Source organism: Pelecanus crispus, chromosome 8 (genome assembly GCF_030463565.1).
Source record: "Pelecanus crispus isolate bPelCri1 chromosome 8, bPelCri1.pri, whole genome shotgun sequence".
Lineage (NCBI taxonomy): Eukaryota > Metazoa > Chordata > Aves > Pelecaniformes > Pelecanidae > Pelecanus > Pelecanus crispus.
The window spans coordinates 17,345,789-17,360,508 of NC_134650.1; the positions used below are offsets into that span (position 1 = coordinate 17,345,789).

The 14,720-nt window shown below is 37.9% G+C and overlaps 1 protein-coding gene across 7 annotated transcripts in view; it reads left to right on the forward strand.

The window, feature by feature from the left end:
- Nucleotides 1-14,720, forward strand: part of TENM2 (teneurin transmembrane protein 2) — a 554,942-nt gene that overhangs the window by 484,633 nt on the left and 55,589 nt on the right. The gene's annotated exons all lie outside the window — the stretch shown is intronic.

Below are 14,720 nucleotides of genomic sequence, written 5' to 3' on the forward strand. Positions count from 1 at the left end.
CTTGATAAAGACGCGTGGAGATCTCATAAGCTCAATAGAGTCAAACTGCATCAACCCTCAGGTGAGCGAGCTTCAGCTAACATTTTGGCGTTGCAAGGTGTTCTTCTGTTAGCTAGTCATGGAATATAGAGTGGAGTATTATGGAAGTCCTCTGCAGTTTAAGTTAGGGCAGTACTTCTCACTTTCTGCTCTGAATGGATGCAATATTGCTGTGCAGTGGAAAAGGCTGCTATGTACTGCTTGGTTTCACAGCTTTGAACAAATTGTTACTGTCTAAAGGAAAACCTAATTAATCTGTGTTTCTAATGTGTTCCTTAGAATGTGGTAACAGTTCAACTATGGATAAGAAATGAAAAATTATACTATACCCAATTGAAATTATGGGAAACAGGCGGAGTACGGTAACCAAAGTTATAATTTTATTTGAACACTGAAGGTAAATAATGCTAATTAATAATGGCTAGAAAACAGAAAAGTAAAATTTCCTTGACATCTACTTGATTTGTTTAGAGATTAGCTGCTCATGCTGTATTTTCAGTGTGGCAAAGAAAGAGCAAATTGCACAAAACTGTAGCAAATTGTCCTTTACATGTCCCATGCACAGATTTTGTTGCTGTTGTTTGGGGGATTTTTTTGTTACTGGAAATCCCTCTTGACTGGTCTTTGTTTTTAATAACGTTAAGTCTGCTTTTCCCTGGGTTGGTTTTTTTTTTTTTTTTTAAACTGAAGCAAATACGATAGCAATAGATAGTTGTGCACCTTTTCACCTGACATGAAATAATGACTGAAGGGGATCAATCCACTGTATTGATCATACAATCATATTGCAGCTGAGGTGGAGTGATCTCTAGATTTCTTGGCTGCACCTCCAACTCGCTTAGATACTGTGTTTCTCCTCCCGAGAGAAGTGCTCCTAGCAAACAATTCCATTATAACTAATAACATCCTGCCTGTCCCAGCATGGCTTAAAAACTCAAATATAGGTGCAGGACTACCAAGTTAAAAGCCCAGTTGGTGCTTCTGATAGCTTCAGCAGAGAAATGGAAAAGAAATACTCTGTCTGTAAGCAAAAAGACTTAAGTATTTGTTCCAGAGAATTAAGGTCACTTCTAGTGAGGCTAGGGGAGGAGCAGAGCTGTCAGTTGCCAGATAGTAAATATTTTTGAATATAAAGCAAGCAGAGCTTAAAGTGTCTTTTCACTTTGAAATTTCTTCCAAGTGCAGGTTAATACTCTTGGCGTTCTTGGGAGCTAAATGATGAAGATGATCTCCCTAGTAGATCAAAATCAGTTTCCCAGCATTATTTAGTATTTAAATATCAAGGCAACTGACTATGTCTGAAGGATTATGAGGTTTTTTCCCTTCACCACTTAGGCAGATAAAGAAGGAACAAAAAGAGAACTATCCTACGCTTTGTCTGTGCATGCAGGATTAAAACCAGTTTGTTTGTGAAAACAACATTTTTATTTCTGTAGCTTTTATTAGTTATTTGTGCAGTTGGTAGATTTAAAAATTGGAAAATTGCATTATATTCATGAGGCTTATGTATACTGAAAAGGGGTGAAAAAAGAATGGATGTCTAGCACTTTAGAATTAAAGGCATGTTTATAAAATATATTTTATGTAGTGAAATATTTATCTTCTATCCTACATCTGCCAAACAACTCAGCATACACAAATACATAAGTCAGAATGCATTTTTTATGTATTTTAATTTGTTTTACATATGTTGCCCATGTGGCAGAATACTGCTCCTATGTTGTGGGCATTATTTCATCCTTTACATTTGTGTATATTTAAACTCCATAAATTCTAGCTCTAACAAACACGTGAGATATATTTATTTTAATATGCAAATATCCATTATTTTTTGTCACTTCTTAATCATATTTTACTGTCATGAAGGTTTAGGATTCCTGCAAGCCAGAATGAGTATGAGAAGCATTTAGTGTATGTTATCAAGGGTTTTTTCATTCCAAACTATCGCACAATACTTCTTAAAAACTTAATTTTTTCTTCAGCGCTTTCTTTTGATTTTCCTTTGGGACAGCTGGAATGTTTGGACTCTGCAGTCTGAAACCATGCAGTGTGCAGCCATTTATTGGAATCCATGTAATTAATACTTTAAGAAGATCAGCTGCAAAATATAATACATCTGTCTATATAGCACTTCTCATCCTGAAGGTGTTCCAAAGTTCTGTACCAAATTAAGGGATATCTGCTCATAGAGCACACTAATCTGTTACACAGTAATGGAGGAAAATGCATACTTATGTTAAGGCTCATAATTATTCTTCTGATAGAGATAACCTGCACACTTATAGAGGATCTGCATTTGTGTACCTGAAAGTTAATTGCTAAATTATAAATTATATGCAGACATCAATACCTGATGAATAGCAAGTCATTATTTTGTAATAATGCCTGACAAAACTGGGATTCCCTGCCCTGAGAATTATGAATTATGAAGCTCTAAAACTGATAGAGAGTAGATAATTCAGGTTGGAAGGGATGTCAGGAGGTCATCTAGGCCAACCTCTTCCTCAAAGCAGCGTTAGTTATGAGGTCAGACATTAGACTCAGACCCATAGTTTTTAAGGCAGACTTCCTACAGCCCTCTTTATTGTACATTGGATGGGCTGTTACTCACCACTCAGCACCCTAGCTAAGCATCATCCATAGCATATTGAGCAACATAAGTATATAATATCTGCTTGTTCTTACTCAGTGCCCTACTTATGTATGCATGTGTGTGCACACATCCCATTCCCTCACATCTCTGAATTCAAATAGGATTAGAAATACCAGTGTAAAATACTGTTAAGTAGTACTGGCATAAGGGAAACAGTTCTGTTTGGTCACTGTAAATGCTGGCTTAGCTTACTAGAGCATTTTGGTTGATTTAAACTCCTCTGCTTTGTAAAGCTATTTGTACATTAAAGGAGTTATGGTCAAATAAATGCAATGTGTGTTTGGAGCAAAAGTGGATAATATGTGATTTTTTTTTTTAATATATATGTAAGTTCTTATTTATAGAGTGAAGGAGTTCATTCCACAGTCTTGAATTGGTTTCTTAAAATCTTCACCTCCTACACAGATAAGATTAGCTCTTGTCAGCTTAGCAGAGCTCTTGACCCCAGTTTCCATCCCTGTACCTTAGGCAGTCTCTTAAATATCCTGAGCCTACCAGATAAGAAGTAAGGCCTTGAACTTGATTTTTAATTTCTTTAGTAAGCCATTGGTGAGAGAATTAAAATAATATTTGACACACCTGTTCTTGTTAAGAAGAAATGCTTCAGTATTCACTTAGCTGAATTTGGCTTACGGCCATATATACGGCATTGCTGAATTGGACTGTAAGGGAGGTATGAAATGGAGTCTGACAGTCCCTCAGAAGTGGTTGATAGCACAGCTCCTCTCTGCCCTATGTGGAGGATTTGTGAAGTGAATAAAAGTATTCTGAAGTTAATGACTGAACTGAGAACTGTGTCTTCCCTGAAAATCCAAAACTGCATTAGGTCTAGAATGTTAGTTTAGTCTTAGTAGACTTTATAAAAATGTTTAGATTTGGAAAATTTGATGCTAGTGATATTTCGCTAGATGCATCCAAGTGTTGCTTCTGAGTGGAGTGGTCAGGCTCATGCCGGTCTGATGAAAGGAAATTCATTCATTGCCTTTCAGACAGGAGAAGCACTAGTTATCCAGGACCCTTTCAGGAGGGAGGAAGGGCTGTAAAACCACCAGCAGCAGTTTATAGTCCAAGGGTTTTCACCATGCTTGGTAGTCAAACGCATAGAAACCAGAGAAAATCCATGTTTTTCTCAAGAACAACCTATATGTTAATTTTAACTATTATATGAAGGGCCCAGGTACAGCAAACTGCCATGAACCTTGAGGCTGTACAGTAGCTGATTGAAATCCATGTAATTCTGTTGGATTTGGCTGAATTTTGCTAATGTGGACCAGCCTGTGCACTGGCCCTCAGCTGATACAACTAAGAAGGATGAAGAGTCAGTCTGGTCAGTGAAGAAGGATGTGATCCCAAGAAATCTAGCCACTTCAAATTTAACGGTTAATTTTACATTACAGCATGTCAGTTTTTCTCAGACAGGTAAACTTTTCAGTATTTGCAGTACACCTGATGTTTGACAGGGCTAATGCCAAGGCCTTGTCTGTAGTGTCAGCTTTCATGTTCTGCACAGCATATCTGGTGATGCTTTTGTTGTTCTCCCTGTTTCTGTCTGTGCACTGCTTCTGAAGAGTCCAGAGTTTGAAAGCTTGCCTTGTTATCATTTTGTGTTAGGCCATCATTGTTTGCAGAAAGCTAGAAATAATTATTGTTACCAGATCTGATTTAGAGGACTAGATTCAGATGTAAATGTGTGAGCACAGCAGAGGACAATGTTTTGCAGTTAATTACAAGTATCCTGTTTGTAGGATAGTTTTAGGTCTACGTAGGTCCTAAAGAATTATTTTAATGTGGTTATATTTAATGTATCTATACATTTAGCTTGCCAGGAAATGTCTGATTTAATTTGGTTTGGCATTTACATTCCTTGCCTCTGCACTGAAACTTTGTTGCAATGAATAATGTTGCTTAAAAATATTTTCTGAGCAATAAAGCTATTGACTGTGATTTTTCTTTAAAATTTAAGGTAGGAGAAATGCTGGGTGGGATTTGTGTCTTGAGAAAAGCTAGACAGTGACAATGTAGTCTCCTCTGCTGGCCCATTGGGGCATTCATAGAGAAAAAGTACATCTGCCTCACTGGAGGGTTTTCAATCAAATGAGAGATCTGGGAGTACTCTGTACCACCACACAAAGCTTTGGTAGCAACAAATGATCCTGCTCTTTTCAAGCCTGATCTTACACTTTTTATATCATCAGGGTCTTAGATTGTAAATATTTGAAATTAGGTCCTACCTTTGTGGCATCTTGATGTATACAGGGATTTTAAAAGTTCATGTCTGAGCAGGTGAAGGATAGGGCTTACCTCTAGTTTTATACAGGCTGCATTCACAGTATCATTAAATGGGGTTCAACCTTGGATAAGCATGGCACCGTGCCATCTCCACCGGCATCTTAGTCTGACTGGGAGTGTGGGATGGAGTAGCAGCATCCTTTGTTGTCTGGGCTCTGTATGAAAAGTGCATAAAGGAACATGAAACCAGAAAAACCTTTAAAACCACATGACTTTGTTTTCCCCCAAAGTTAGAATAGAATACTACAGGTACTTCAGTAAGCTGGGCATGATTCTGAGTTCATACATTGTCTTAGCTGTTAACAATTGCAAAATTAGGACTTTGCATTGTTTTCTGTCTGAAATAAGGAAAAATTAGGTCATTTATATTGAATTTTATAAATTTTAGTTAGCCAAATGAAACTGAGCTTTTGAAATGTAAAGTCTGGGATTTGACAGCACAATATCAAATATCCCTTTGCCAGATACAGATATCACTTAACACAAGAATTATGTTGTATTTTTTCCTCTTTGTCTCTCCCTGTGATATGAAGAGAATAGAATGGGTAAGGAATATGGAAATGTGACACAACTTTGTGCATCAGCATATATGAGATTCTTGAAGTAGTTAGGAAGTATGTCTAAAAGTATACCAACACTTTACCAAGACATTTATTCAAAAAAGTTCAAATGCATATTTTTGAAAAGCTATGGCTGCCACATATTCCAAATAATAAAAAAGCAAATTGCATTGTGTGCAAGGAGGTTGAGTAGCAATTACTGTGTGAATCCTAATTTTTATGAGCGAATGACTGAAACTCCCTGCCATAACTCTGTGATTAACATAGGGATTTTAGTTATTACATTTTAATTAGGTTATATATTCTTTTAAATATGAGGTCAATGTTTTGCCTGTTACTCTTCAATTGACTGAATTTACACATCCTGTCTGATAGGTCACTTTATCATTATACTGCTGCTAAACTATTTATATAGACGTTATTTTAGAGATAAATCCAACTTGAGAAGGCTTCTTTCTCAGAAACGATATTACATATTACAAAGGATGATGCCAGTCCTTGTATCCCGTATCAGAAACATTAATACAATAAAAGATTATGGTTGTGGTACTGGTTTTATGAATGCAATTTTACCCAGAATTATATTCTAAATGGATTTTGTTGCAGTAAGATTAATTTGAAAGAACCAGCTATCTTAAATACAAATTTTACTGCTTCTTTTATGTATCTTTTTATTGGGTATATGAATATGAGTTGAATATGAGTCTTGTTTGAAAAGAATACACTGTGTAACTTGGATGTGCTGCTAGGGTCAAATTTTAGCTTTTGCTCAAAATCTCGGCAAATAATCTGCTCAGCCTATAGAAGAAACTATGTAGATATGCTGTAGCTTTTGGGCTGCAGCCATGTCTTTACTTATGTCCGTTTTGTATAACTACTTTGCTTACGCTGGTGCACATCTGAAACGATCATCACCTGATCATTGATAAAGCCACCATGCACAGAGTTGGTTTCTGTGCAGGATGTGATGCGTCGTCTCTGTTAAGGTTAGCAGTATCAGGGCATGCAGACCGCACGCTGCCTGTGCACCGCACTCACACCGTCCCTTATCCCTGCCTGTAGTCTGTGGGTGTTGTGGGGGCAGTGTGGAGACAGCATCCCATGGGCATCCCACGTCTGCAGGACTGGATCTGGCCTCCTGGCTACAGCAGTGCACTTGGTCTCAGCACTGCAGAAGCTTCTCAGTCTTATGACTAAACTTCCCATCAATGCAGTCTCCCTTCCTTCTTGAAACTGTCTTATATATAGAATCATAGAATCATAGAATTGTTTAGGTTGGAAAAGACCTTTAAGATCATCCAGTCCAACCATTAACCTACACTACCAAGTCCACTCTAAACCAATCAAGGCTAGACTAGACTAAACCATGTCCCAAAGTGCCACATCTACCCGTTTTTTGAACACTTCCAGGGATGGTGACTCCACCACCTCTCTGGGCAGCCTGTTCCAGGGCTTGACCACCCTTTCCGTAAAGAAATTTTTCCTAATTTCCAACCTAAACCTCCCCTGGCGCAGCTTAAGCCCATTTCCTCTCGTCCTATCGCTAACTACGTGGGAGAAGATATATATATATAGATATATAGATATTTTTATATATAAATAGACAAAATTCTTGGGCTCAGCTGAAGCTTTTTGTGTATACTCAACCTTCTGAGCAGACATGGATTTTCTGATTAGTGATCTGTTTGGTTTCCTCAAGTCTCAGGACAGTGTAGCACAAACTGTCACCCTCTTCTCCCTGCCCAGCTGTTGACAGCTTGAAGGGGGGCGTCACACCAAAAGCTGGTGATAGAGAACTCTTGTTGGTTGTGCATAAGAGGGAGACCTCGAGGATGTCTCTCTCCAAGAAAGTAATGGGAGCCCATCTGTGTGAGTCACTTAAAATGAAGTTGGATAAAATGGAATGTACTGCTGGGAACAATCCCTTGTTAACAAGGCGTGATGCTCTGGCACCCGTGGGGGTTTTTTTCAATCTCAAATTTTTGTGACCTATATTGCAACATGAGCTTTCCTCTTTTTTTTTTTTTTTTTTTTTTTTTTGTGTGTGTGTGTCTTTTTCATAGCTTTTTTTATTTCAGAAAGATGCAAGTGACTTTTCTTGAGACTTCCTTTTTAATAAGAGCAGTTCCCCTTCGTGTGAGGTTTACTTCTCTTCTTCTAAACAGTCATACATGTTTTTATCACATTTTCCTATTCCGTTTGGAAAGCTGGATGTTCTCTGAGTTCCTACCTTTACATGTGAAAGACAGAAATTGCATAGTTATATAGTAAATAGAATTTAGAAGGAAATTCTGTTATGGCTTACATATCCCAGGCAATTTAAGGAACCTTACTTAACATTCATAATTGTCTGCCTGCACAGAAAGTATTAGAGTGGAGGAAATCAGGATTCTGGATTCTTGAAACTTACTTCTCGGCCTTTCCATTTTTTTCAGCCTGTTCAGTAAATAGAATTGTAGCTGACCCATTCTTTAATTTTAACTCAGGCATGTATTCATCTCCCCCAACACATCTGCAAATAGTTATTTATTCCATATGTTCCTTTGTTTGATATTTAGCTTAAAGAAATATGTAGGTTATTGGGTAATTTAAAAAAAACACATTTTCTCTAAAAAATAAAAAGGAAAAAAAAAAAAAAAGAAGCAGCAAGGAAGCCAGTCAGAGCATCTTGGTAACAAATGCTTCAGTGCCAACGATAAGCTCCTGCTCTGTGTGAGCACTCTCTGGAACCGCAAGCAGCACTGCTGTGGTACTTCAGCAGTGGAGTCGGGCTTTTTATTACACTGAAAGGCTGGGTTAATTCTTAACAATTTGTCAATCTGTGTGACTACCCTGCTTCAAAGACCTGAGATAGTGCTTCTGCATGGCTCTAGCCTGTTCTGGGACTACCCAAACTCACTGAAAGGGGCCTCACCTCTCATTCAACCAATACTATATTGCATTGATGTATGTTTAGTTACATGGTTTGGATTTGAGCTTATTATTTTAGTTGAAATATTACTCTGTAGAAAATAACTTGTGTGTGCCTACCATAACACTATGTGTCATTTTTATTTGTATGCCCTTTCTCTGGCTTTAACTAAGCCCTGTAGGCTTTGGAATTGAAGGATTAAAAAATAACAATAGCAAATAAAAAGCATAATTTTATTTTCAATGTTGCTAGGTACCTCATTCTATGTGCCTCATTTGTTATTTGCTAGATAGCCATAGGCATACCAGCAACTCACTGAAGGAATGAACAGAAAATATGAAAACAGTGATTATCCTCTAAAATCCAAATTAAACAGGCTATTACCATTACTGCTTTTATGTCATTTCTCTATATTCTGTAGGTACCATCATATCCCAGACTACTTTTATTTGCTACAGTTCTGTAGTTAACAGCTGTAATGAGGAGGATTTAAATGTAATTTAAATAGTCCCCTTGAAACTCATGTGTATCCTGTGAGTGAGAAAAGTGTGCTATACAACATACTCCTTACTGCAGGGCATCTTCACCTGTAGGACCATTTCAAGTCAATGAAAAGACTCCACTGACTGCCAGCAGGCTTTGGATAAGGATGTGTAAAATGGGGTTAGGCAGAAAGATGAACAAGAGATACTACATTTCAGACTATAGCTGCACTACATGTGCACTAAGTGAGGAGAGGTGCTGGGAACCCATTCGATCTGCTTGAAGATATTGTTTGGATGATAGATGGCTGGTAGACAGCTTTGGATCAGAAGGACTCAGAAGATGTAACCTCTTGATTTACATCTAATTTTCCATGTACAAACTGAATAGAGGCTAAAAATATTGTCCACTTCTCTAAGTGGTTATGAGATATCACCCAGAGAGATTTTACTTTTTTTCCTCCATCTCTCCTATTCCCCTTTTTCCCTTAATTATACTAAGAGGCTACTTATTCCTTCAAAGTTTGAAAAATTTAAAAAGAACAAGATTTCTGTAAATTCTTTTTCTCTGGCTGCCTTTTCTCTTCCTTCTTTTTCAGAGTGATTGGCCCCACCATAACTGGGAGTTCTGATGATTACTAAGGTTTAGACTGAAACCACAAATTAATTGAACAGTGTGTCTTTATATTTTGATTTACTTAAAATGTTTGTTTTGGAGTTTTAAAGTAGTTAATGCAAAGGAAAAATTATATATGCCTGGGTAGCTGGGTACATGTGTATTTGTATACCTGGAGTTTGTGAGTATCAGTGGAATGAAAAGGAACTCTGTGCAGAATTTACCCAAAATTGGATTAGATTTTTTGATATACCACCTAGATAGTGGAAATTAATTTTCTGAGTTAAAAAAATGAATTAATCACCGTACAATTTAGTCTCAGAATAATTTCATTGTAGGTAAAACCTTAGTCTCTCGTAAATATATTCAGCACTATCACTTTCTTAGAAACAAGCACTGTCCATATTGATTTTGTTTACTCTTCATAATGATTATGCAGACTCTCTTGTTAAATTCAGCTTTTCATACATCTCTCATAAGTTTTGAAAAGATGAAACTATAAAATTAGATAAAGCTTACATAGGCCTGGAGGAAGCAGTAGACTTAATTTTGCTCACAATGACCTTGGAAACAGCAATGTTTGTTGTTTTCTAGACTATTTATTTTTCTGTTGTTGCTATGAAAAACACTCTAATTTGCATTGTTATAGCATCTTCTAGGCCCCATCATGGACTGTGGCAATGTGGAGCTCTACAAACAAATAACAAAATTTAGTATTTTAAGCTCATTTTGTCTTTTGGATTATAAGGGCTTTCAGACAGGAGCTTTCTTTTCCTATTTTGTCTAACCAAAGGTCTTGAACCTTTTTGATCCTTTTTCTCCATGAATATTAATAATGTGAAATAAGATTAATATAATAATTTTATATCTATAGTAGTGGTTGACTAAATACTCCTCTTTATGTTGACATGTTCTCATTTCTCATAGTGTTTTGTTAAATAATGTCCTGGTCTTCTGATAGAATCATAGAGTGCTTTGGGTTGGAAGGGACCTCTAGAGATCATCTAACCTGATGATACTACATTATTTACTTAGCGTCCATGGTAGATCCTCTTCCTTTTAGTAATAGGCACAGTCAAGAGAGAGAAATCTAATTCATTCCTAGAAGGAGGACCTCAACTCTTTTATGGAAAATATACTACACTTTTTTTTCTTAAGCCACAGTCCTCTCATGTTGTTACTGAGTATTCATTTGTACTATGTGTCACCAAAGTTCTTTTCATTGTAATATACTGTCATCATATGTGCATTGGAATGGATAAGCTGAGGAAATGTAAGTGAAGGGCTTTCAAGTTCTGAGAAACAATGTAGGTATATAAGGGGCAAGTGTCCCTGTGCAATGATACAGATAAATTTGCTGAATCTCTGCTTACCAAATTGGAGAGTTTCAGAGTTGTCTTCAAACCTTAGTTGTGATCCACAAGCATTAGCGTTCTCATGCTACTTACTGCTGTAGATGTAGTATGGTATTAACTTGCCAAGAAATGGGCTTTTTCCTATGAGCAAGTTAAGAATGTAACAGCCTGTTTGAACAAAAAGAAGCAAGAAACACCATGAAATCCATTAATGAATTCATTCTGTTATGCCAGTTTAGTTGGGTAGTTGGAAAAAAACCTAAAAGAGGAAATAAATTCAGGCATTAAACACTAGCTCTAGTGTTCCAGAACTGCAAGATTATAGAGATTGTTCTGTTCAGTGAGAATGCTAGGAAGTGTTTTGGGATCTCATATGTACAGAACAGCAGTTTACATCATTCTCTGCTAGATCCAGAGATATAATGCCTTATTTTCTCCTCTTCCTTTACCACTGCCTTCCAGCATTCACTTTACATGAATACTGGGCATTTTGTCTGTTTGGAGAAGAATGAATTTTAGTATTTTGATTTTGAAACCTTCTCTTACTCTGATCGACCCTCACAACGCTAGTCACAGATTCCTGACGCTATATTGCAAAAAGTACTGAAATCTTTCTTGCTGTTTTGATTCTAAATGCATATGTACCTGTATTAAAGCTCCCAGTTAGCAGTTCCACGGGCAAGTTGGAGACTGAAGGAGAAGGGAGGCTGCATTAGTGTTTCACCTCTAGCAGCAGCACTCTGTGCAGAGACTTTGCTAGAAAAGCCTGAGACACTTGAACTGCTATTGCCCATACTCTGCCTGTTCTGTGAATAAATAGGTTGTCAATCTAGCACTTTAAACAAGCACTTTTTCTTTTTTAAACTAGCTTTTTGACATTTTCCATTAAGCATACTGTAATATAAAAGATGAGTAGAATTTCTCTACACACCAGGAACAGTAACCTGTCTGCTTAGCATGAAGGGCCCTTTTCTGTGCTGTGACTGAGAGCTTCATACCATGGCATATTACTTCTTAAGGTTAGGTGTTGATAGCCCTTCCCCCTGTGAATACCTTACTCTCTCTTTGACTACCTTACTCTGTGAGTGAATTCATAAGACAGCCAGGAGGTAATGCGCTGCTCAGTGTGAGCTAGAACTCGTGAATGAAAGCAAGCTTAAACGATGCACTTGGTGTTAGGATATGCTTCGTATATTATGCATTTCCGGCAAAGACCATATGTCCAGCTGTGAGCACTGAGCATTTATTTGCTGAGACTCTGAAGGCTCCTCAGTTAGGCACTTTGTGACCTTGTCCACTGTCAAAACCTATAAGTGCATCAAGGCCCATAAGCCACGTTCAAATGCCGTGTGTGCAGAGGATGTTCATCGGTACTAATCAGTGCACACATGCACATGCAGGAAGATTTAAATAGAGATATTCAGTGCACTGCCTAAATATAAACATTTTAGAAGAAAACTTGTTATTAATAGATCATAATGGAGCTCTGTTGTCTAGGTGGTCAACAGGCTGTTAGAACAAATTTTGGTCTAACAGACTATAATGCTATGTAAATATTTGCTTGAAGAAAGACAGGCATAAACAGAAATGCATATATGCACACACGCATGTACAGGAACACACGTAACCATGCAAAATATCTAAATCGTTGTCCGTTACTTAAAGCTGTTTTGAAAGTTAATACATCATGAATTTAATAGATCTTCTAAGGAAGACATTATTGTCAAAGTACTTGGATCTTATTGTAGTCTACTGCTGGTTTTTTTTCCCTTCCTTCTGACACTTATGTTATTGAAACACAAAGTCTGTCTTTGGAAGGCCACAGTTAAATAAACTCTATAGAGGTAGCATAGTGTTTCCTAGCAACATCATGCCTATATCAGTGATGCTTGCTTCTCTCTTTAAGCTAAACACAAAGTCATGTCCATTAATCCCCAGCTGCACGTAAAACTTTTCAGAGATTTTGCTAGCTCCCTACTGTTCCTGTTTTCATCTTGCTCATATGCTGCAAAGCAAGCTGCTTCAGTGATTCAGTTCTCTTCACTGCCTCAGTAAAAAGCCAACCGTGTGTGTATATTCACAATTAGTATTTGTTTTTCATTTAAAACAAATAATTTGTCCTACAGTATGATGCCTCCCCTCAAACATTATCATTTTGGTCATTCAAACAACCTGACAAATGAAATGCCCTGAAAATATATTACCAGTGTTGCAAAAATTAGTGCAATTTTTTATAGCTAAGATATGTAATGCCAAAATAACCTCACATTTAAGTAAAAGGGGCACTGTATTTTTTAAATACACAACAGCACTGAACAAAATACTTGTAGGGCTTGTTTCTATCTGCTGAGAGCTTCCTGTGTAAAATGAACTGACTGGTCTTGGCCCCGTTCACAGAGGTCAGGTATCTTACTCCACAGAGCTTTGGTGCAGATCAAGCTGCTGTACCAGTGCTAGAAATTATGCAGGTTCAGGCACCTTGGTAGGACAATGCACAGAAACTTTGGTTGCTGTTATCGGTAAAGAACCTTTTCTGTGGGATGGCTGAGGTCTCAGACCAGCACCTTCCACAGCGCCAGCATTCGTTTATTAAAAAAAAATAGTAAAGGAAACTTTCAGAATTACATCGAAAATTAATGTGGCTGTGGACTACTTAGTCCTATTAAAATTTAATTAATCACTATGAATGTATCAGGTAACAACCCGATGAGGAAAAGTAAAAGTGAATGCTTATACCAGTTGTGTGAGTAGCAGGGATACAAGGCAGCTGTCTTTCCCACATGGGAAACTCCTGCAGCAGTGTGAAAACCAGTATGGGGTCAGAGGAACTTCTCTCTAACATCACCCGGCTATAGCAAAGGCAGCTGGGAGGAGTAGAAAGAGACACAAACTCAGAGCTGTGCTTTCTGAACAGGTTTATAGAAACACAGAGGCAGTCAAACCAGTGATTTCTGGAAGGCTGTTCAACCTTTCAGCACTAGTATGAAAGCTGGGCTAATTTGACAGTTGCTCCTATTCCCAGTCACCTGCAGAGGCCAAGGGGCACAAAGGTGACATACTGTCATCTTAGTCTTTCTCTGGTGCTGCACATCTGAAGTGGTGCTGCTCAGACAAAAAAAAAAAAAGAAAAACATATTTATTTGCTTTCAGGATATTTCCCACTGCTGCCTTCCTCACTCACAGCTGGTGAAAAGAGTATCCACACTCTGGTAGGGTGCCCATTAGTTCCTTGGTGCTCTTAAAATGCCCAGGGAAGGGAGTGGAGTACTTCATTAATAGTCATAGCTTGGGGTTAGGGTGGCAAATGCAAAGGACTAACCCAGCCAGCTGGTGAGACCCGAGAGGGCTGCAGCAGGTCCCTGCAGATCTTGACGCCGACAGTGACCCATCACTGCTGGTAAAGGGGAAAATGAGAGAGCATGAAGCTTTGTGAGCTGTTTTGAGATTAAATTTTCAGCCCAAGACTAAAGCAATGAGATTAATTATTCCATGTTCTCTGGTGGTTGTAGAGATGGCAGGATTAGACTGTATTTCCAACCCAAAGAAGAGAGTTTGTGAATGACTGGGATCCAACATCTATTGTCAGTATGGCAACACAGCCTCATCCTCCTGCTCAGCCTAATGAAAAGGTGCTATGAGAGGTCTGCTGCAGTACTCTCAGATCTTCTGTCACCTCCACAGGCAAATACACGTGCTTGTGTGGATTGGGTGTTGATGGATTTAATTGTATATACTAAGGCTGCCATTTGGTTTTCATACCCTTTTTCATAATAATATTCAGTAAGATACAGTAGTGCCTCCTGAGACTCATTTAG